The 23243-nt window shown below is 35.9% G+C and overlaps 1 protein-coding gene across 1 annotated transcript in view; it reads left to right on the top strand.

Moving 5' to 3' along the window:
• The first annotated feature begins 17610 nt into the window (after positions 1–17610).
• ATG10 (autophagy related 10) overlaps positions 17611–23243 on the top strand; it is a 186485-nt gene continuing 180852 nt past the window's right edge. Inside the window, exon 1 of the mRNA XM_004678431.2 lies at positions 17611–17631. The gene's annotated coding sequence lies outside the window, so the exon portion shown is untranslated. The remainder of the gene's footprint in view (positions 17632–23243) is intronic.

The following is a 23243-nucleotide window of genomic DNA, read 5'->3' as shown; positions in this document are numbered from 1 at the left end:
GTGGTACTTCCATTTACACACCTGAGTTCCTTAAAGAAGGCCTTGCCATTTAACTTAATGGAAAGTAAAGAGCTTGTAAGTTCATCCTTCTATTTTATATAAAAAGACAAGAAATCCATTATTTTTTCTCCTTTGCATTTCTATTTAGTAAATAATAGTTGAATAATGGGGTCTTTTATAACAGATCAAAGATACAATCCTAATTTTTTTTATTTTACTATCATAATTAGTGAAAGTAAGTTATATCTAAACTAATTCTAAAGTTTTATTGTCAAGATTGTTTCTCTAGCATTTACTTCTATGTCCATATGTAAACTGTTTTGATTATGTTCTTGCGGCGAACATTTTTTTTTAATCACCCTGTGCCAGGCTCTGTACTAGATGTGACAAAATACAGCAAAGACCAGAACTTACCTGGCCCCTATCCCTACAAGAGTTTAAAGGTTGGTAGAGAGATAGACAAGAGCACAGATGATTACAATACAGGCTGATAAGTGTTATGATAGGTGAAAATAAGGATGCTGTTAGAACTGTTCTCAATAAAACTGTAGCATAACTGCTGTCTGAGTGATTTATTGCTCTTGATTATAAAATATGCTCACAAGATAGAAACGAACTCCTACTCATCTTTCAGAAGATATCTCAGATTGTCATGTCCTCACATCCTCCAGTGAGTCTTCCCTGACGCCCCATCACCCTGCACCCCACACTTGAGACTTGGATCCTCTGACATGCATCATCGTATTCTGCATATATTTCAATTAAAGTACTTTTCCCACTACATACCAATATCTTATTAAATTGTGTGTCACTGATATGCTCTAAACTCTGGGAGAGCAAGGATTCTATTTTATTTGTCTTTGAAATACCAACATAGTCCTAGAGTAGCACCACTACCTTTTTGTACTCTTTATTGTGTGATTTAGGCTGGGCTTTCTACTATGGATCACTATTAAGTCTTTATCACCGAAAAAAAAAAAATAGTGCTTTTAAAAAACTGGTCTTTTGATTGCTAGAAATAGCATTATAATCCTCTCTCCTCCATGTTGATGACTATATGGAGAATGTATTCTAATATTATCTTAAAGTTAGAATAAGTACCAGTGAAGTCTATGGAGAAAACATTAATTTCTAAGGAAAAAAAATGATACTATTATCTGGTACATCATTTCACACCTTGTTGGTCTCCCCAGTTTTCTTCCATTCTTCCTATGCCTGTCCTCTCAGAGCACGGAAATGATCTAAACTGCATCAATGGTAAGAGGCAAAATAAGGAAGGTATTATGTGTTATTGGAATATGTAAAATGTTACCTATTTGGACTTGTTTCTTAGAGAAAATAACATTCAATCTAAGATGTTCAGTTGACACACAGAAAGGAGAAAGGTGCCATTCTGGTAGATTTTTACCTAACACCCACAATATAAAACTGATTATGCACAGAGAGAATTTTGCATTTCCAAAATAACTACTATCCACCAAACCCTTATTATGAATTAAATACACCTTTATATTTTTATAGTATTGTTTTCTATTCCATATACATATATGTATATGTACATATGTATGTGTGTATGAATTATCTATCATATATCTGTCTGTCTATCTATCATTCTAATATATATGGCTTAGTAGGAAAAAGCCACAGGAGAATATTACTTCTAATGCAAAAATAACCATAAGTGAGATACTTTATAAAATCATAATTTTTGGAGCCACAAGGTTTCAAGACAATTAATTGAACTGAATTACAAAGTGTGGTAAGCCCCTCTGATGAGAGATGAGACGCACAAACTGTTTAATCTTTGGCAAGAATCTGGCAGAATATGAGACGAAGTACAAATCATAAAAGTGGGTAAAGAAAAAAGTAAAATTTTAACAAACTGTTAAAGGCCAACTTTTAAACTACATGAAAGTGCTAGACATTAAAACAATCTGTATCTACTGATCAGCTTTATCTAACAAGTCTACTCTGAGACATAACAAGAAAGAATACACATAAAAAATACAAGCAGAAGATATAAACAGAGAAATGTAGGTGTGCAAGCACTGCCTATACCTGAGGTTGAATAGGAGTTCCTGGAGGAAATCATCCATCCTCATGGCATGAGTATAAGGGGGAAAGTGGCAGAAATGAAACCTGCCTGTAACTCTACACATTTTTCTGGTAGGAAATGGGCAAAAACCTATTTCCCCAGGAAGAAAAAAAGAAGATAAAAAGAAGAAATCTATTACCACTGAGGAAGGAACAGGACACTTGCTCATGTTGAGGACTTCCAAATTGATACAAAGGAGAGTTGGCTTGCTACATGGGGAAAAAGGTAGGAAGACTCTTGCACTCTATACCAGTGAACTGCAGTCTAATTGTCGGATCAGGTTATTTCTCCAGTTTTTACAAATAACATTGCCACACCCATTGGTTTACTTATTATCTTTAGCTATTTACTCGCTATAACCACGCTTGACTCTTTTCTAAGAAGCAAAAGGTTGTCTGCCACTCTTGAGGAAGGAGCAGAGATGCTAAAAAAAATTTCGTTCCTAAAACTCAGGTTTTCAAGAGTCATCTAAGACTGAATCTGTGAAAAGAGAGCTAAGGATTACCTACCTCAATTATGAGCACCAAGTAATAATCAGGACAGTCTACCACTGGGATGAAGACAAAGAAAATGGGGCCCCTCTACAGTAAAGGAATGGGATATGGGTCTGCTAAAAGCTCAGAGTAAAGAAGATATGCTAAGAAAAACCTTTCAGCACACCAGGTCTTAACATTAGCCACACAAAGCAGAAATTTCCTATTGGAGGTGTTTGAAATTTATAGTGCAGTAAAACTAAATGTTCTAAAAAGAAAATAGAAACCCAGCTGAACTCTTATCTAGATAGATTTCACCTGCCTAGATGGACTCAATCTCATATGTCATTGACCAGAGAACAAAGAGACTTGTCCATCTGGGTACATAAGTATCATTTACTTCAATTACTATTGTTCTTTTTCATACATTGCCTATATTCAAGCAAAACTTAAGAGATAATAAAAAAAAAGTAAGAAAATTACTCTATTTCAGAAGGTAAAATAGTTAATAGGATAAGACCCAATGATGACTTATATGTCAGCAGTTTAAAATAATTATGACTAATGAGTTAAAGAATATAGAGGTATGATACATCCATGAACAGTAGTGTACTTCAGCACAGGGGTGGGAGCAATTTCTTTTAAAAAGCCAAAAAGAAATGACAGAAATAAAAATCAAAAGAACTCTGTAGGTAGGATTATCAGCAGACTGGATAATGTAGAGGAAAGAAATTAGAAGCACTAAAGATATGTCAATAAAAATTTTTCAAACAAAAGCACAAAGATAAAGAGATTGGCAACACAAAGTATCCAAGAATTATAGGAAAATTAATTATGCTTTTAAACTAACTTTTTTTTAATTCTAAATAATTAGGTATAAATTTAACATAAGATGTATATGAGTTGCATACTGACAACTATAAATATAGGTGAAATTAATGAACTAAAAATGTAAGCATTTATTAAGTTCATAGATATCAAACACTACCTCTAATATACCAAAATTCTCTCCAAATTATTTATATACTTAATGCTTGTCATATAAATTTTCTGGTACTTTTTTGGGTAGAAATTAACAGGTGATTTCTAAAACATGGTAGAAATTCAAAGGATTTAGAATAGCCAAAACAATTTTGAACAAGAGGAACAAAGTTGGAATACTTAACCTATCTAATTTCTACATTGACTATAAATCTATACTAGCTAATAAAATGTGATATTTGTGTAAAGACAGACAAATAGATCAGTGGGACAGAATAGATTTTCCTCTCTCAACACAAACACATTTTCAATAAATGGTGCTAAACAACTGACTATCCAAATGAAAAAATAAATATACTTATTTATATATTTATAAATCCATGAATCAGAGGTCAAATGTTATTGACAATTTTTTCATATAATACAGTTATTGACCATTTGTTTATCTTCTTTGGTAAAGTTTTAAAATATTTTGCCCTTTTAAAAAATTAGGTTATAGGCGCAGCGGGTTAAAGCACAGCACTAAGAATCTAAAGCCACTTCTGCATGAGTTCAATCCTCGCCTGCCCAGGAGGTGACACATGGAGCGGTCTGACCTCTCCTGACCCTCCCACTGCTCCCCTCAGCAGTGTACTTCATCAGTCTGCCTGTTCTGCTCCCCACTCTGCCTCAACACCATACCTTTAAAATAGGATGTAAGCTTGGCCATCTTAATTCAATGCTTATTGTTTGTTCAAAGATTTATATGATTATAGTGAATTCACTCACCGCCCCTGCATTTCTGGTCTGTATCCCAGTTACGTATGCAAAAATAAAATTTAAAAAAAAATTAGGTTATATGCCTTGTTTTATAGTTGTAAGAGTTATCGGTATTTTCTTTATTTAAATCTTTGAACACATAAGTGTTTTGAAAATATTTTCTACCAATCTATGGTACATGCCCCTCACTTTCTTATTAATATCACTTGCAGAGCAGAAGTTTTAGATTTTCATGGAGTACTTTTGTTTTTTAAAGAAAGTGTTGTATTTGAGAAATAACTCCCTAACAATGTCTATATATTTTCTTCTAATAGTTTTAGACTTTACTTTTGTTCAGATACCTATATATGAAATCTCCCTGTAGCTGGATTTTATCAAATGTGGCCAACAGGGAATGAATGTTTCCAATTACCTTTCATGATTTCACATTGGAAAATATATAGCTTTATTTCCCCCCATAGTTTAGATTCATGGGGGTTGGGGGGGGTCATAAACTCCACCACTCAATGGAAGAAATTCAACACCATACCTTTAAAATAGGATGTAAGCTGGGCCATCTTAATTCAATGCTTATTGTTTGTTCAGAGATTTATATGATTATAAATAAAGTTTGAGAAAGAAATTAATGATCCTACCTCTTTTCCTGTACTCATATTTTGAGATTATTTGTTCTTCAAATGATAACCACCTTTTGCTGTCTTTACTGCAGAAGGTAAACAAGATGACTTATTCTAGGAATAACAGGAAACTTCCTTTACCCAGTCACCTTAGTGTTAGCTAAATAGTCTCTTAGTAACAGAGATGAAAATGGTGACTTACTGGTACAACAGAATTTTTTCATAAAGGCAAATCTATGACAATAGAGTATGTCTCATTTGTCAGCAACAGTTGTCAATCCTAAACTCCCCAACAGAGCAACATAATATAGTGATGAGGCAAGTGTATTTCAAGAGGCCACCTGTTAGCAAGATGATTATATGTACATCTATAATTGAGGAAGCATTGATTTTCTCATTTCAATAGACACCTACCCTAAATTAGCCTTTCTTTTCCAACTTACTTCTGCAAGCACTGTTAATGTGGACTTATTGGATGTCTTATGAATTGCCAGATTCTTATTTGTTTCTGACAAAGGAACTCGCATTACCAAGAAAAAAAAAGTAAGGGATTGTGCTAATGCCTACAGAATTTCATCTTAGAAAGATTCCATTATCAGAAGAAGTAAGTGTGTTATAGAACACTATTAGTCTATCTTCAGTTATAATTCCAATTGGGAGAAAAAAGTGTTGTATGCTTGGGTTATGATTTCTACATCCAAGATTATAGTCCCTTTGTGAACTCTGGGTTAATTAGCTGAAAAGGAGATTATAATCTCGACTGTGATGACTGATTTTGATTATCAAGGAAAAATAAAAATGTTTTATATAATGGAGTCAAGAGAGGGTATGAATTAGGAGTTTCCTTGGGATGCCTCTTTATTTAAGGGTAAAGATGTCTACAGTCTTACACATGCAGTTTTGTACCATTAGGTAAATAACTTTAAACATTAAAAGGTAAAGATAGGAAACAGTAGGATAGGAGAAACTTTATAAAACACAAAATATGATATACTGACAAATTGCATCAGTGAGGGCAATAGCATTTTTGGGGGGAAGAAAAGAGGAAAGAGTATATATTGGATAGTTAAAGTTGTAGAACTAGTGGACACTTATAATTTGTTTGGTCACTGAACAACTAAACTTGCTCCCTCTTTTGTGGTAAATTTCCCATTGTGGGACCTCAATGGATATTAGGACCACAAATCCATTTTCAAAAAAATCCCCTTTTCCCAGTCCCAGCAATGAGCAGTGGGTACATGAAATTTGGGTTTAACGGTCAGATTTGGGGGTTTGAGTGTGAAGTGAATCATTGAAATGGATAATGGATATTCCCAGCATTTTGTGATTCTTGAATGGTGTCTAACAGGATCTTTACCTACAGTAGGTGAGCTGAAGTATCCTAACCAAACTTGGATATGACCTTGTGGTTCCTACTGCCTATTTGCTCTTGGTTCCTGTCTGTGTTTCAGCCTGGTTTTTCAGTCTTCCTGTTGATTCTATGAGCTATTTGATAGTCTGCCAATAAATTCCTTTCCTGCTAAAATTAGCTAGTCAGTTTCTATTGCTTGTGACCCAAGAACTATATCTTTAGGTTGCTTTGTTCAAAGTGCTTTGTACTAATTTACTGAGTAAGTGGTTGTTGAATGACTAAATCACTAGCATTTTTTACATCTAGCCCAACCAAGTATATGCTCCATTGTATCATGTCTTTAATTTTATTTAATATAAGATAGATATATTTGTGAAATATTAATGAACATTTTCTAGAATGTATATGTTCTCATAAGACAAATGATATCAATGAAACATTTACAGTATAGCAGAGAGGTAAGGGGAGTCTGGCACAACAGTGTGAGGGTTAGGGAAGCAAACACAGGACTTAAATCCCTAAACCTATCCTAAGCCAAATCCCTCCTCCTAAGGGAAGGTCAGCCAGTGATTCAGCCTGGTATTTGTTCAGTGAGCCTTATCCACTGTGAAACCCGAGGTGGCAAGCCTCCCAAAAGCTTTACTCAGCCCTAAAAGCTTATGTTCAAGCCTCAGGATGTGAGGATGTGCTGAGAAGGCTAAAGGGGACTGTTGGCACCAGGATTTGAAGTTTGAACAATTTTGTATTCTAGGAATATGGGTGTATTATGAAAAGTTTTTTTTCTTTTCTCCTCTCTTCCACAGCACAAGTTATGATCTACTTTTAAATTTTGATATTTTTGTTTTCAGTTTTATAGCTTACCATTTTATAATTTATTTATAGGTTTTTATATCTGACATTGTAAGTTTACATTCTTCTTTCCCCATACTTTTTAATAGAATATTATTAATATACTGATTGTAGTTGTAGATTTATAAATATACATGTAAATTTAGATGTCAAAAACTTTTTCAAAGCGGATCTAAAGTGTTGAATTCTTTTCTCCAAATTGACTGGTTATAAATGAAAATATTATTATTGTGCAAAGCTTGCCACAAGTCAAAAGGATAATGATCTTAAATGTAATTTACATTTAAGTCACATATCATCTACCTTTGATTCATTTGTAGCTCTCTTCATTGGCTCATATCATTTGGTACTTACAATAGCAGACTAAAAGTGTGTCTAAAAGCATCTAAGAAATGTTCCATTTTGCATAACATTTAAATTTTACTTTCATGTGGTTCTTAGGTATTTTGTTTTAGAATAACATTATTCAGTTCTATAATTTCTATGATTGTTTTGTTATTAAAGCATTCTTGCCTAATTTACATATCAAGAGATTCTATATCTTGTTGTAATGTAAATAACCCCTACCTATACAGTAAACCAGTAGTCACTCTTTAGTAAATAGCTCTATCAGTGACTTTCAAAGATATTATCAATATCATTACTTAGGAAAAAAATACATATATCTTAGGAAAACTTTGGTTAACATTGCCTTTAACATTCCCACAACTAGATCTACTCAGCCTCATAATATGTTCCTGCTTAAATGTTTTTCTGCTTATCTATCTGGGGTTTTTACTGACTAAAGACGAAACACCATTAAAGCAGGGACAGCACCTGTCTTGTTCACTGTTATTTCTAGCACCAGCACAGTGCTGCCATATACTAGGTGCTTGAAAAGTCTGTGAAAAGAATGGATAACTCTTGTGAGGCTTTGTTACTATTTTTCACTACTACAATTTTCTACTAGAGAGAGCTAGATGTAAACTTACTTTAATGATTATTTTTATGTGTTACATGATAGGGATAAGAGATGCCCAGTAGCTGATAAAACATTCTTTCTGGGTATGTGAATGAGGTGTTCTCAGGAGAGATTAGTATCGATATCTATAGACTGACTAAAGATCACCCACATTGGTGAGAGTGAACTTTTTAGTCATCTATGTATTCAAATCCATAGACACTGGCTCTGATTAGTATCATCCAATACCTTGAGACCCAAATAGAATAAAAGGCAAATGTATCTCTCTACTCAAACTGGAACATCTATCTTCTCCTTGGCTATTAGGACTTTGCTTTAAACATTCCTGCACCTGCCTCACACTGTTCCTGAGCCTTGTGAGCTGAACTGAGTCTTAACACCAACGGCTTTCTTGCTGCTTAGATTGCAGATCTGGACTGGAACTTTACCACTGCTTTCCTGGACGGTAGCTTGCAGCCTGCATAATCATAATCATAAACAATGCTTCATAATAAATCTCGCTTTACATCTCAACGTACCCTATTGGTGATTCTTCTATATAAAACCTTGATATAGCCCATTATTGGAAACTCTTTCAGCTCCCCACTGTACTTTAAGGAAAGCCTGGCTTTTTTTCTCATAGCTCAGAAGAATTACTAACAATCTCCAAACATGATTTTAACCTACCATTTTTCTAGCTCATTTTATTTTGCCATCATAGAAAATTCCCCTTAGTTTGAGCTCTCTGCCAACTCATCTGTACCATTTCCCACCTTTCTCACTACCTTATTATTCTTAGTTGTCTACATTTATCTATGTTTTTAGCATCAGATTTTTTCTCTAGTCAGCACCTTTAGTAATACTGAGTTCTTCATGAATGACGCATTTATTACTATCCTCTCATAGTTCTGTTTTTTTTTTTTTTCAATCCTGTGATTTCATTTCATGCTACTTTAGCAAACCTTCTTAGATTAACCTCTTAGGCCTAGTACTTAACTGATACATCTATAATCTCACATGCCAATCTCCTCCTTTCCACATATACCCCCCTGATCTGCCAATCCGCTTATTTTTATTTTCTTGACACCAGGATGATCTTAAGTGCCTTGATTCTGTTCCTTTTCTTAATCCTGTTGGCATACTGTTAGCATCACTTCCTTACCATCCAGTCCATACCCCAATGGATGTCACTTCTCTCTCTCTCTTGCTTGCTACCTCAATTTACACTACCTTTTAATTCTCTCCAGCATTCCAAGCCTGCAATTCTGAACTCACCTGCTCATCTGTCTGTACTTCTTCACCCAAGCAGAATGAGTGGTGCTGAAAAAAAAAATCACACAAAATATAGCAATGAGCAACTACACAAAAACAGGAATTTCATCTTAGCTATACCCTGAAATCTTTCATACACTTACTTAGCTTCTCTTATTTTCATTAAAACTACTATACACTTTTACTTCTTTTTAAGTGCCCTCCTTTTTTAGAAAGTGTCTTTGCTAACTTCCTATTTTAGAGAAGTAGAAACTACCAGAAATGAAGTTTTCTCAAAGGCTTTTTGGCAGCATTTCTCCCCTCCCACCCCAAATATTAAGGCATCTGTTCCACTCCTATAAGAGCATCTATGTCCATTGAACCCCTTCCAGTTAATGCAAAATAGTGCTTGGGATCCAACCCTTTTTTCTGTTCTAGGGCTGTGTTGCCTCAATTCTCTATTTCTTTTCAATTCTTATGCTTGGCTTATTGTTTGGATCAAGTCACACCTACTTAAAAAGTAAAATATTGAAGCACCCTTCTTTGGTTCTCATGTTTGTTTTTTAATTTTTTTATTTTTGTTCAGCACTATCTTCTTTGCTACATAAAAAATCCCTTGAGATTTCTACTTTCTTGGCCTACCCCCTACCCTCACTTTGTTGCTGTGTCAACTTATGTCTTTTGAAGACTCCATACATTTTGTAACCCATCAGAAACTAGCTTAGACCACCAAAATATCAAAACTGCATTTGCTAAGTTATAAATGTCTTTATTTCCAAATCCAATGGTTACTTTTCACTATTTCCAGTATTTCTTTCTTGATTTATTTTTGATACTTTTAATCACTCTAGAACTCTATTTTTTTTTTTTTTACAGTATTCTTTCCCATAAATTCCCTTAGAATATTCTCTAAGATTCTGCTCGCAGATCTTTTCTCCTTGGAATAGTGTCTTTTGTGGCCAGAACTGTTACTACTACTTGTTGTCAATGATACACAAATGTAGTGGAATGACTTTTCCTCAAGCAGTTAGGGTCTACATCAGTGGGAAAAGGCAGAGATAGAGCTAAAATAGCCTTTGAAAAACATGATTTAATATATGTGTGTGTATGTGTATAACATGTATATATATTTCAATCAAGAAATCCTAGATGGCCACATTTCCTTGACTATTTGAACGGAGATTGTTTCTTTAAATGCCAATGATGTTGCTGGCTTGCATTTAGGGACCATGTTATAAGAAACAAAGTTTTTGGTTTTTGCCAAGCATATATAGACAAGTTACTGTAAATTAAGTATGGGAGATAACTTCATTGTACATATTTTCAGCCTGACCACTTCCATGAATTGTGGACTTGCACACCAAACTGTATACTGGATAATTACCTTTTTGATTTGCTAATACAAATGGTTTTAATTAGACTTCTGGGAAGAAAATGAGATAATTTATACTTTACTTAGCAAACATATTTACTGGAAGGATACAGTGAAGTTACAAGGGCACAGCTCACCCATTTAGTATTTCATATTATACAGGCTGATACTCTTACTCCAGGCCAATGTCCATTAGCTATACATAGCTACATACCTATCTGCTTGGCAAGAGTCACAGACAATTTCAGATTGTTATAATCTATAATCAAAGCACCAGATAGCCAATAACCTCATGCTGAACACCCTTATTGAGATTAGTGAAATTTACAAACATTTAGCAAGGCACTGCAATTCTTTACTAGTCCTTTCAAATGATGCACTTCACTCATTAGTTGTTATATCACCATAAAGCCCATCTTCATGAGGCCATCATGGCCAGTCAGCCAAGTGAAATTCCACTGACCAGAGTGAACATCGATTACAAGTAGGGTTTATGTTTTGTGTATTATGAGCCAATATCAAAGACAAGCCTATGTGGCAGGAACCTTTGCTTCCTCTTTATCATTTACACCCAAGAGCATAAATAAATAAAAGCATCATACTCTAAATCAGTTAAACATTACATCAAAAATGTAACAACAATACTCCACTGTGACCTATTTTACTCCATATTCAGCATTCTAACTACATGGAATTACAATGGGACTAAACAGCTTTCTGGGTGTCCTTTTTCTTCCCTGTTGTTACTAATGTTCTGTAATATGCCTTTCACTGTGCTTTGAGTATCTCTAAGATAAGTACATTCTTCTACTGATGTTTCTTCATATTTTTATTATCAGCAGAGACTTTCTGCATGGCCAACTCTGGGATGTAGAAGGCAGCAAACTGACCTGTCACCCTTTGCTGGCCATCACATTTTGATTTTTCTCTCTTTGAAGTTGACCTTTTGCTCTTCATTGTTATTCCCTTTACAGAACATCAAGATACAATTTGTATCTAGATAATAATCCTTCCTTGACATCAGATAAATTCTCAGTAATGTTAAGATTGTAAATAAATTACCCTCATAGAAAAATCACAAACTTTAATTTTTTTATTGGAGGTAACATTATTCTTCTTTATTATAAAAAGAAACGTCATTATTTTTCTTAACTAATGCCAAAAAAGTATGAAGAAAAGAAGTCACTATAATACCTTCCACAGGGATAGCCATTAATTTTAGGTTTTAAGCTTTTATCACATTACTATAGGATCATAAATGCCTAAACACATTGTTTTGTACCTGGTCACCTTTTCATGTTAGAAAACAGATTACATAATTGTATTAATGACATGACTATGTGTCAATCCTCTAAACTTGAAAAGTATATATATATATATTTTTTGTTCTTCACAGGTTTGCAAAGGTGGAAATATTACTAATTCTATTTTATAGATATATAGATTCTGAGGTTCATAATTAGTGCTTGCCCTAAATTTACATACCAAGTAATTGTCAGAAATAAAACTTATCTATGACTTCTTGACTCCAAATTGTTACCTCTCCAAAAGTGTTTCTCCTGTCTCTCTAATGAGATAATGCAGATGAAGGGGACAGCCAAATGCATGTTATTGTTATTATTCATTGTCTTAAAGTCTAAAGGGAGTCATTGCCTCAGGAGCTACTCCTCATTTGGTCTGAATCTAGGGCAGCTTCCTGAATTAAATCTGCACAAAGGCTTCTGAGGCTGCAGTCTGAACTTGTCTTAATGCAAAATATTATCTTAACACACCAATATCAATATTCAGTTGAATCCTATAGTCAGAATTCAACATTAAAGAAAACATATCATTATTGAATAAAGACATTCAAGAACTCCAGACCCTGGACATTAACAGCTTGTCTTGCTGCTTTTTTTTTTTTTTTTTTTGCTAGATCATGAGCAAAATGCCTAATAGGGAAGGGCATCTTGCTAAATAGTTCCAAGATTTCTAACTTGGAGCCTAGAAGGCATGGGTGTTTGATCCAAAAATCTTGAACAATGTATGAGATTCTGTAATTAATTCTCTATTCTCTACCCACTTTTTTCCACACCAAAGGATTCTGAATATAGGGTGCCATAAATATCCTGGTGGACTCTTTCACATAGTCCAAAATTCTTATGGATTCTTTCATCACAGATAATTTGTTACTGATCCATTTCTTCATTTTCTTCTTGAATCGTATCCCATCTTTCACTATTCTCCATTCAAAGATTCTTTGGTCAAGAATCTTGGTTTGCCCATCTACAGTCCTCTTGCACCTCTCATAACCCTGGTCTGCCTTTCCTTTCAGAGATCATGGGTACTTCAGTGAGGCTTGGGACTGAACATCCACAGTGAGAATTAATTCCTGTGGGATTCTTGTGTGGAAACTGCCAGGACTCTATTAAAATTTAAGGGAAAAAAACCCAAAATATTTATATAGATTACAAAAATGAACATGTTAAGGAGTTCATTTTACTTACAAGCTATAAGAGAAACAGGCAAAAACTGAGACAGAATTGATTTTTCCAAGGATAGGCTAGGGAGTTAAAGACATTGCTAGAGAAGACAAAATTTACATATATATTAATTACCTATAACTTACAAAACTGCAAAATAGCTTCAAAGACAAGGAACAAGACAAGGAACTGATAACCGAGAGGATAAGCTGTAGACATGCATAGCTTTTTCCATATTATTCCCTACTTCCAGCAAAAGAACACAAGACTCTCCCAATGAATCCCAGTGAAAAAAACAAACATCCTGGGTAATATCAAATCATTGCCAGAGTGATCCTTTTAGAACATTGAGTTCCCCTGACAAATTTAAAACATAAGTTATAGTTCCCAAATGTCATCAAATAATTGAACAATACAAATGTCTAGCCAAAAATATTAGTAAATCTGAAAATTCACAAAATATTTCAATCTTTATTCAAACAATTCAAATTGTATTATTTTCCTTATAACTTTCATAGTAAAAACTAGACTCTCAAGAATTAGATCTTTAATATATGTATATAATCCCACAGCTATGTAGCCACTACTATACATTGTTAGCTATAACACCTATCTGTAGCTGTGATTCTACAATTAAATTTATCCCATGCTGTCAAGATTTTTACAACTAATTTTTAGAAGTCATCACAAAAATAAAAAAATTCTAAAACATTTTCTAAGTAAACAGATGATTACAGATATATAGTCATTAAAAATGACGGCCCTCCCTGGTGGCACAGCGGGTTAAACCACAGCATTAAGATGCTAAAGCCACTTCAACATGAGTTTGAACCCTGCCCGCCACGGCAGTGATCCACACGGGGAGGCAGACCTCTCCTGACCCACCAGCTGCTCCCCTCAGTAGTGTACTTCGTCGATCTGCCTGTTCTGCTCCCCACTCTGTCTCCGGTGAATCCTCCCGCTGCTCCTGTACCTCTGGCCTGTACCCCAGTACTCTATGCATAAATAAGTAAACCTTTAAAAAAAAAAGAAAAAAAGACAATCCAGGGCCTTTCCTGGTAGTGCAACTGGTTAAAGCACAGCACTACAAAGGGAGGCGCAGTTGCTTCTGCATGAGTTCGATTCCCAACCAGGGAAGTGACCCATATGGCACAGTAGACCTCTCCTGTCTCCCCCACTGCTCTCCTCACCAGTGTAGTATCTCAATCTGCCTGTTCTGCTCCCCATTCTGTCTCTGGTAAATCTTCTCTGGCCTGTACCCCACTTCTGTATGCATAAATAAATAAATCTTTTTAAATGACAATTTTAAAATGACAATCCTCCATTACTATTTCCACACAAATATTTTAATGCTCAGTGTCTTTCCGTAGTCTCTAATTCTGCACACTGTAAACACATATGCCTACCACTAAAAGTCAAATTTAAAAATTCTTAATTCCATAAAAATAATAAGTTCAGCAACAGAAATTTCTCTAAATTATAATCATTATATAAGATAAACTCTGAGCTAATTATAGTGGTAAAATATAATTTGAACATCCATATTAATAACAAAGCATATATTTATGCCAAGGTATTTACCCAAGAGAAATGACACAATATATTACCATAAAAATATGTGCACATGATTATTTAAACCAGTTTTATTTATAATAGTTAAAAATTGAAAACAACCTAAGTTTCCATCACAGGTAAATGGGTAAATAAGTGATGGTATATTCATGCAGTGGAATACTACTTAGCAATAAAAAGGAACTAACTTCTGATCATTTAAGGAATCTCTAAAAATTACTCTGAGTAAAATAAACCAGGCACATGTTTTTGATATGATAAAATTTCCTAGAATTGGAAAACCTAATAATCTATACTAATCTAGAGTAAACAAGTGGCTCCAAAGTGTCTGAGTACAGAGAATATGATGAATGGCAAAGGAGTATGAAGTAACTTTTTGGAAAAATGGAAATTTTTTTATTTTGCTTGTGGTTATGGTTACACAAGTATATACATTTTTCAATACTGTCAAAAATGACAATTTGAAAAACAAGGGAATAAATAATTGTACCTCAATAGGGTTGATTATAAAAATTCAAAAAACCAAAAAATGTGTATTGCAGGTGTAGTAAAGGTAGCAATAAGTGGTTTGATGGATGCATTTTCCTATATACCTTGGGAGCAAAAAGAATATGAACAAGCAATATGAACTGACAAGATTTAGAATACTTTTACCACATAACTTTAAACTTGTGTCACATAACTAGACACTTATGTTACATATGCTCTAAAGAATATTGTGAATTAATATAAAATAAGTCGTGTTATTATCTGTATAAGACAGTTATAATGCATTGTATCTTTGGTAATAAAAGTGTTCATTGGATAAAGGAAACATTGAATGTAATGTGTTTATCTAGCACTACATTAGACATTGGATTATTTTTTTTCCATTTTACACAATCTCAAAAAAAAAAAGAAAGAAAAATTAACTGAAGCCTAACTTCTATGACACACTCTCAGAAACGTGGACTTTTATGATGTACTGGACAGACAGATGTCTGTGAGGTTGAGAAAAGACCAGTCAGATAAGTCAGAGAATGAAGGGATTTTGGTTTTATGGAAGCTAAAAGAACATTTTTTCGAGGTGATGCACATGTCTAAATGAGACAGAGAAATACCAATAAATAAGGAATGAACTGAATGATTAACTGATAATTACCAGTACTCTGTTCTCATATGCACAAAATGGCTATCTCCTGTGGTTATCATGAAATTATGCACCAAGTTCTGGTTTATGGTCAATTAAATAAATTTTAGTTTCCTTCCTTTCTTTCCTTTTATTCAACAAATACTTATTGGTATTAAGGAACACAGCTGGGGTTGCAATGGTGACTAACCTGCCCTAAAGCATTTTGTAGAGTACTAGGATCAGTACATAATAGGGTCATGGCCATTCTTCCTCATGAGTGACTTTGGCAGTGAATTATGAAACTTACAAATATCTAAAGTGCAAAAACTAACTTATAAAAATTGGTATTAAATGTACTCTAAATGTTTCTAAATTTGAATACAATTAAGTTTAATGTGATTGCATTGAATACAATGCAAAACAACTTTAATTGGCACCTATCCAATTAACTTATATCCAGAGTTGCTCAAACATGTTAGTGGAATTCCTCTTTACTGGCAGGTTTTTAATTAAAATTTAGTTTGAAACTGTTTTACATGCACTAAAACCTATCTTTTTATAGGTTTTGACAAACAAAAGTGATATAATCCCCACCACAATTTAGGTATCAAATAGTTCCATTTATCAAGCCCGAATTTCTTCAAGCCCCTTTTGCCAACCCTTTCCCCTAGTCACCACTAAGCACTATTCTGCCCCTTCTTAAATTCTTTGTTTTGCAAGAATTATAGACTCAGAAGTTGCAAAAAATATCAATAGTACATTACCTAGCTTTCCCCAAAGAAAACTCACAAAATCAAAACTCTCCTGTCCATTTGGAGGCAGGTTTTCCTTTCCACTCTTTGCCTGTGTTTTCGCCTTTTCACACAAATTTAATTCTGTTGTGTTAAAATGAGCAGATACGATTTCTCCCTCAGATGTCTGTAGTTGCATTTGCAGTGTTCAATCGCCCCTGTTACCTGTACATCTTTCTGCAGTCTTTATCCCATCGTTTCCCCCCAGATTAGTTCTACTGTCATTTTTTTTCTTTCTGATACGTGTCCCAGATCGAACTATTCCCAAATCTCGATTTCCTAACTTTTCCTTCGGTCCTTAAGTTTTAAAGTGGGTAGTCCTGGCTTACTTCTAGGTGTGTGTGTGTGACTAAGGTTCTCCATCTTTTCAGAGAGAGGCTAGTGGCGTTAGCTAGTTGATACCTGTTCGTGCTCGACTCTTTTACCACAGATGACCTTTTATTTTCCACACTTGGGTCTTTGTTGGAGAGTAAGAAGGTACCTCAGAAGCCTGCAAACCCTTATTCGGGTGTCAGCTTGCTTCCCGCGCCCCATTCAAGGGGCCGCCTACGAGTGAGGCTCACATAGCAAAGCCGCCTTAGGGTTGCTGGGGCCAGTGAGGTGAGGAGCCAGGTCTCGGCGGGGTTCCCGCGTGTCTCAGGGAAGTGACGCCCCGCCTCTTCATCCTGGGTGCGCGCGGCCCATGACGTAAGCCGACGGCGCGCGCCCGGCGCCGGGGAGCGCAGGCCAGTGCGCATGCTCCTATTAGATGGCTGGCGGCGGGGCGGCTGAGGGCGGGGCCGTCGCCCCTCCAACTGGAGGCTCCCAGAGAGTCCGCACCACCTCCGCGGCGCCGCCTCCCTCAGCCTCGGACCGCCGAGGTCGCGGGGACTCATCTCATTCCACTCTGGGGCCACTGGCGGGCGGTAGCTCGCGAAACGTTGGGTACCTTTCCCTGCTCCCTCCCCCACCCCGTCGCTCCGCCCCCAGAGGGCTGGGCGGCGGGGTCAGGGGCTGAGCGGAGTGGGGTGAGTATTCCCACAGCTTTTGCTGGTCGCCTCCTCCCCCTCTGCTTCCCGCACGGTCTTCACCCCACTCCTGGGATTGGGAGGAAGGGCGGTGAGGGGAGGCGGGAAAGAGCCCAGTCCTGAACAAAAGGCTGGGAAGCGGAGCTCCTGCCAGTGAAAATCAGGGCCGTGTCCTGGCAGTCACGCTGGAGCGGCTGCTCTGGGACGGGCGGGAAGGGGGCCTGGGCAGTGTCTTCTCCCTGTGACCGGCCCTTCTGGGCCACTGCTGAGCCCTCCACGTGGAATATATCTGCCACGTGTTTAAGGCCTGCACACGGATAGCAAGTCTTTGTCCGTGTCACTTTGAAACAAAGGATATTAAATGACTTGTGACCAAGTCCCACTTAGAAAGGGTTCACATTTATTATCAGAAGTAGCTTAATGTTTATAGCCAACACCTTTTTTTTCTGTGAGAAAACCTGTTAGCACATAGCATCTGAATCCTGAATGGGAGGTGGGTGGCGTGCAGGAATAGTTAACAACTTTGTAGAAACACTGTTTATGAAGGTAAAAGTTAACATCTCTCAAAAATGGCAAAAGGTATAGCTACATGCAATTAATAACACAAAATCTTAGCTAACAGACCCACTTGAGGATAAATTAAGGAATTATATACTTTTGCTTGACACAGTATTGATTGAGGCCCAGAGGGTTTTTTTTTGCCTTATTTCGAGGATTTTTATGATTTTTACTATTTAGCTTGTTCAATTATGAGTTCAGGAAATCTTTGCCACAGGCTGACTTTATTTGTATGAATATGTTTATAACATCTAAAATATTAGTTTGTGGCCTCTCCTCTTTAGTGGCAAAAGCCTAAATTTATACTTTTCAGGACTTGAAAACATAGGCCTTGTGTAGAATTCAACTAGTTAGAGGCCCCAAGTGAAATCTTTTATGTTTTTGATGAGTCAAATATGAATAAAAGGAAACATTTGTGAGATGAAATCCTCCACCCAAAAATGTGTTGAATATTGAGGAATTCAAGTTAAGGTCTTGGCCAATTACATGTTTAAATATTGTTCTTATTAATACTTAAATCGAAGAAACTAGTTGAAATAGTTTTCACGAGTTCTAAACTGGGCTAATTTGGAGGTAAAATGTATAAGATTCTTTGAATAGAAATGTTTCAGGGTTATTTCCTCTCCACATTCCCCTTTTTATTTAGGGCATATTTAGCTGAGATTTTGCTACATGATGGAACAGATTGGGCATAATGTTTGTTTCCATATTTTTGAAAAGTTAAGTAGGGCAGTCTACTTAATAAGTAAATGTTTAAGACTGATTTGATTGATAATATCTTTGAATAATATCTTTGAGGAGATAATGTTTGAGACCTGAGAGGCTGTGTTTGAATCATGAACATGATCAGAACCCTAACAATAAGGCTATATTCCGTATAGATTACTTAGCAGTTCTCTGCTGAAAACAGGTGTATTCACTGGTTAAGCAGGCTGGGTATAAAACATTTGGAAAGTGGTGGAATGAAGCAAAAACCCTACATAGAAGCATCTGGATTAGGGAGGGATTGCCTGTGTGAACCAGAGGTGTCTCTAATGTATCCTACGCATTGAAGTGCTTCATCTGATAGTTTTTCAGGACCTAGAAACAGTACTTATTAGTATATAAATATAGCATTGAAGTTAGCTTTCTATCATTTTATAGACAAGTAATAGTTTTAGGAGAAAACTTTCATTGTCTCTTCTGAGTTCAAGAATTACAATATTTCAGCCTATTGTTGTGCCACCATTGTTATTCTTTAGAATTACAAGGCTATTAATGTAAACTGTGTGCTCTTATTTTTCCCACTCCCCAAATTTTCCTGTATTTTTCAGAATATATGCTCTGGTGGACTCTTTACCTGTCTGCTTTGTTTCATTTCAACATGTTTCTAGGTTTACTGTTTTCATCTCTCATCCTGATCCTTTTGTATTTCTGTCTTTCAAATCCTTTTATAACTTAATGGTTATCTGAAATCCAGGTCTCTTAGAGCATAGACTGGTTCTGAACTGCCTTAGTTCAAACTGATAACACAGAACAACTGTTATCTTTGACAAATTACTTAACTTCTGTGTTCCATTTTTCTAATTTGTAAAGTTGAGAAAATTATCATTACTTCATAGAATTGCTGTCAGGATTCTATAATTTGTAGATTTGTTAATGCATAGTAAGAGCTCAATAAATGCTCTTAAAGTTATTTTAATCCATTTTAGTTCTTTAAACTGTGGTTGCATAATTCATCACTAACATTCTTTTATCTCTAATTTTTCCATAGGAATCTTAGAAATTTTATTATAATCTCTTGAGAGCAAAACCCATGTATTATACGTTAAGAAAGGTTTTCTGGGCCCTCCCAGTGGCGCAGCGGGTTAAAGCACAGCACTGAGAATCTAAAGCCGCTTCTGCATGAGTTCGATTCCCACCTGCCCCGGAGGTAACCACATGGTGTGGCAGACCTCTCCCGACCCACCCGCTGCTCCCCTCAGCAGTGTACTTCATCGATCTGCCTGTTCTGTTCCCCACTCTGTCTCTGGTGAGGCCTCTCGCCGCCCCTGAGCCTCTGGCCTGTACCCCAGTTCTGTATGCACAAATAAATAAATCTAAAAAAAAAAAAAAAAAGAAAGGTTTTCTACACTGAGCAGAGAAATCCTATACTGCCAAAATATTAACACGGATGCAAAACAGTCATACTTCAAAAACCAACAATAAAGGTCTCTTAAAGTTCTCCTACAATGACTTTAGGGACTTAATGTGTTTCCCCCCGATCTTACTGTTTGGTTTTCTATTTTGCTTTTGTTGATGTATAAAATTTATAACCTATTTTGTTTTAAAAGTATGATAGCTTATAGAAAATATATGTGATACAATAATATATAAAGCTAACAAGAGGTCAGTCATGGAAATATGAAACTTGAATGGAAAGATGAAGGTAAGGTAGCTCACTTCCACACTCTCCCACTGAGAATAACTTCTCCAGAAGTTGGGAACCATTGGGCCTTATCTACCCAAAGCTTAAAGCTTACCTAGCTACCCATGGCTGTTTTTTGTTTGTTTGTTTGTTTGTTTTAATTTAGCACACTTTTCAGGTATTTTCTTTCCAGGAGCTCTTCCATATTTTTGGTGTGCTTTTCGACTTGGTATCTTAAGTTTCAAAATTCATTTTTTTGAGAATGGATATCAAGTCTTCCAAACTTCCTTTATTTGAGTTTTCTCATATTTTCCAGGAAAATTTTGACACTCCTTGTGAGAATAGACAAAGCAAAGTGTTAGGATAGTGTAGGTGCTGGGTGAAGGAATGGAAATAAGATGGCATATTAGTCTTTAATGAAGACTTTGCAAAAAGAAAATTTAAAGGAAATGTTTTTTCTACTGAAAATATGTTCTATGGGGCCCTCCCTGGTGGTGCAACTGGTTAGAGCACAGCACTGCAAGCTAGCTGCAGCTGCTTCAATACTAGTTCAATCCTCAGCCACGGAGGTGATCCACCTGGTGCTGCAGACCTCTCCTGGCCTGCCTGCTGCTCCTCTCAGCAGTGTACTATGTTGATCTGCCTGTTCTGCTCTATACTCTCTCTCTCTGGTATATGCTCTCACTACCCCTAGACGTCTGGCCCGTACCCCAGGTTCTGTATATATAAATAAAAGAAATCTTTAAAAAGCTATATAAAAAACAAATAAAAAAATCAAATGCTTAAATACACACACACACACGCATACACAATGTTCTATGAGTTCCCCCCTCACAGCCCAACCTGTTGTTATATTTCAAAAACACATTATTGTATCATCTGTAGTCAGACTAGCATTGAGATTTAGCTTCTGAATGTTGACCTTTTTGTACTTTCTTGTTTGATGAGTATCTTTGGCCAACATAAAACTTTAGTTCCTGATTCTGACCTAATTAGTATATGTGCTGACAACAGTCAGTTTTACAAATCCAACTGTTGAAAGCAACAGGAGATTTGAGCTGGTGGATCAGCTCAAACCTCACTAGTGTTGGAACTTTTTTTCCTGTGTGTAGGCAGGGAAGTCTTTATATAAAAATGTTATAATCTTAAGAAAGTAATGACATTGATATCAGAAAGATTGGCTATTATGTAAACTTTTGTTTGAATGGGCAAAGAATCCAGACTTTCAAGTGAGGAGACTTGAAAGTTGAGTTGAAGAAAAGTACACTAAGGAAGTAGATGGAGGATAGATTTATTTAAATGTTTGGATTTTTCTTTTTTAAAGATTTATCTATTTATGCATCCAGAGCTGGGGTACAGGCCAGAGGTGCAGGGGCAGTGAGAGGATTCACCAGAGACAGAGTGGGGAGCAGAACGGGCTGATGGATGAAGTATACTGCTGAGGGGAGCAGCGGGTGTGTCAGGAGAGATCTGCTGGGCCATGTGGGTCACCTCTGGGGCAGGGCGGGATTGAACTCATGCTGAAGTGGCTTTAACTTCTTAGTGCTGTGTATTAATCCACTGTGCCACTAGGGAGGGCCCTGGATTTTCTTTTTTTTTTTTTTAAATTAAAACTTCTGCTTAATGTTTTCAGGATTTCTAACTCTGCTATGGGTCTAGGATACAAAATTGTAAGTAAGTATTCCATAGAAGTTTAGATCTTTACTGGATCATCTCCTGAAGATTTTTTGCTAAACAAGAGATAGATAAGGCTATCTCTTGATTTTTTGTTCCTTTATAATATGGTGTGCATATATATATGTATATATATATATATATTTTTTATTTTTTATTTTTTCCTGCATCATTCTTTAAGGTAGGCTACTTTTGGGTGTGGTTTTTTCCCAACATTTTTCAACTAGGCTACTTTTGGGTGTAGGTTTTTTCCCAACATTTTTCTTAGAAATAGTGAATTGTTTGAATTTGAATAAAACCTTTTTCCAACCAAGGAAAAAATTTTCAGTTAGATTTATGATTTCAGTTCAGAAATGTCAGTTATTTGTATGTTAAATCTGTGTTCTTTGCCTTCTTATGAGTCAATAAACATTGTTTTCATCTTTTTCCTTTTTTTAATGTGTGTTTGGAGATATTTTGTATATTTACTAAATTCTAATTAGCTTTTCCCCAGCTTTAAATTTAGAATTTAAGTCTCTCCTACTGTTATATATTTGATTTTTCTGCTGATTTTTTCTCGACCAGTTTGCTTTTTTAACTTTAACTGTTGCTTTCCCCTTTATTTCTTGCCTTTAGAGGCTATGCTTCCCTTGTTCAATTGTGATTCTCTTTGTTTCTCCCCTCCCTAGTTCCTAGCATAAGCTCATAACAGAAGCAAGCTCTCCCACTTCTCTTTATGTCTGGCTTTTCTTATGGTGCAAAAAGCTGCTCTTGGTTTCATGCTGCTATTAATGTTTTGATATTCTTACCTTGCCAGAAGAGAGACTTGTGTATGGGTGGTGTTAACCTGGTGCCAACTCCCATCATCCCCTTCATGTGCTTAGATTCTGAAGGACTTCCTTTTAGTGTTAGTTTGGAAAGCATGTTAATGCATACAATCAAATTTATAAAGGATAAAGTCTTTTTCTGTATACAGGAATGGTCTTCTTTTCCTAGCATTTCATCTTTCATTCTT

Source organism: Condylura cristata, unplaced genomic scaffold (genome assembly GCF_000260355.1).
Source record: "Condylura cristata isolate star-nosed mole 26May11 unplaced genomic scaffold, ConCri1.0 scaffold00007, whole genome shotgun sequence".
NCBI classification, from domain to species: domain Eukaryota; kingdom Metazoa; phylum Chordata; class Mammalia; order Eulipotyphla; family Talpidae; genus Condylura; species Condylura cristata.
Note: the sequence above shows the minus strand (reverse complement) of the source record. Positions and strands in the feature narration are given on the sequence as shown.